The sequence below is a fragment of the Agrilus planipennis genome, unplaced genomic scaffold (assembly GCF_000699045.2).
Source record: "Agrilus planipennis isolate EAB-ADULT unplaced genomic scaffold, Apla_2.0 scaffold21, whole genome shotgun sequence".
Classification (NCBI taxonomy): domain Eukaryota; kingdom Metazoa; phylum Arthropoda; class Insecta; order Coleoptera; family Buprestidae; genus Agrilus; species Agrilus planipennis.
This window is the reverse complement of record NW_020439030.1, coordinates 776,889-778,887: the sequence shown is the minus strand read 5'-3', so window position 1 is coordinate 778,887 and position 1,999 is coordinate 776,889. Positions and strand designations below refer to the sequence as shown.

At 30.0% G+C, this 1,999-nt stretch overlaps 1 protein-coding gene across 1 annotated transcript in view; it reads left to right on the top strand.

Annotated features, from left to right (window-relative positions):
- The window catches only part of LOC108740613 (cysteine-rich hydrophobic domain-containing protein 1-like), a 41,951-nt gene that overhangs the window by 15,488 nt on the left and 24,464 nt on the right, over nucleotides 1–1,999 (top strand). The window lies entirely within an intron of this gene.

The following is a 1,999-nucleotide window of genomic DNA, read 5'->3' as shown; positions in this document are numbered from 1 at the left end:
TATCATTTAATTTATATATATATTGATATACAGTTTTTTTCATTTTAAATGAAAAAATTCCGACCACGAGTTTATCGCCTTAGTTTACGTGATTTTTGTTGATACATGCGCTAAGTACAATTTCCTTTTTATGCTTATCATAAAGCCATAGAATTTATTTTACGGTACAATTACGTCATTTATAATACCAATTAACGTGACAAGCAAAACAGAAAATCAGAAAAAACAACAACAACAAAAAATATCTTACACTATTACTTTATTATTGCATCCTAATCGTAGAAAAATTGTTATCAATTATTGCTTAATTAATTAATAACCATTATTACTATTTTCCCTACAAACAACACCTAAAAAGTTTATATAGAGGGTGAGCAATGTAGGTTATGTTAGGAAAGGACAGGATATTAGCATTTTCATTTTAATGTAATTTTTAAACCTTCCCTTTGTATATAGAAAACTATTAATCAAGTTAGGATCCAAGATCTAGAAGATTTACACCGTTCGAAGATAAGAAAATTCCGACAATTCAGACTGAAAATGGGTAAAACTGAACTTGTTTTTCGCACTAACCAATTAGTAGGTCACGCAGTTGTACCTACATTTTAAGTTCCTATAACAATAACTCAAGATCATATAAAATCAAAATGCTCTTTCAGTTCTGTAATAATTTAGCCAGAATTTAATTTTTGTATAATTTTGCATCAGCTTTTCGAGTTAATCTAATTTCCGGGGTGGACCAGCACATGGGTCAGAATTTCCGCGATGCATGGACCCTGGGCCAGCCGGGCCCTACCCATAACTATGTCCCTGAATTGAATTAAACATTACATACATTTATAAAAATTAAGATCATTTTCATCTACAGGGGATATTGTTTATAATGGCGAGAGGAGTGTTTGGTCGTAATACATACAGGGTGTTCCACCTAAGGCGGTTTCATCTATAACTCTATTATTATACATTTATTAAAGAAATGTTTTTATAAAAGTAGTCTGGAATCATATGGTGCATATACAGAAAATATTTTTAGTTATACAGGGTGTTGCATTTCTTCTGGACGCTACTTAAATTCGTTATTTTAAATAAAATACCTGTATATTTTTACATTTTTGGTTTCTTTGTTTAAATTTAGGTAGACTTTGTTAACTATAGGTATCTATCTCGAGTAGTTTTTGAGATATCGAAACCTACTTTTACAATCTTACCAAGACGAATAACTTTTTTTTTCAAATAGAATAATCCACATTAAATCGTACCGTTCAATGCGAAATTTAAAGTCCATTCTACTAATATAAGGTTTTAAATGTTTATCTCTACAGTTTCTCCGAAAAAATCAATTATTCTATGTTTAAAAACTAATATCAGTACAAAAGGGCTTTTAATTTCGCATCGAATGATATCATTTAATTTGGGTCATTCCATTTGAAAAAAAAAGTTATTCGTTTTATAAGATTGTCAAAAGTAGATTTCGGTATTTCTGGTTCTGGATAGCGAACACATTTTATCCATAGCATTCAAAAACAGTTAAATATCTCGAAAACTGCTAGAGACAGGTAAAGGGAACTGTAAACAAAGTATACCTTTTAAAGAAACAAACCAAAAATGTAAAAATATATAGGGTGGCCCATTTAAAATAAGGAAGCTAGGTAGCGCCCAGAAGAAATGGAACACCCTGTATGACGAAAAATATTTTCTGTATATGCACCATATGATTGATTCCATACCACTTTTATAAGAACATTTTTTTTACTAAATGTTTATTAACAGAGTTATGGACAAACCACCTTAGGTAGAACAACCTGTACACTTGTATTTAAAACATATTTCTATTTTGCATTTAATGTATTTAAATACATTTTTGAGAAAAGTATTAGACGTCTTCGTTGTAATAACCGGTATGTCGCTATATCAAATGCCGTTATAAACGGTGCTTGTTGTATTATGTATTTAGATAAAATTTAGCCCAAATTCTGTTAAGATGTACCTAGATGTACTT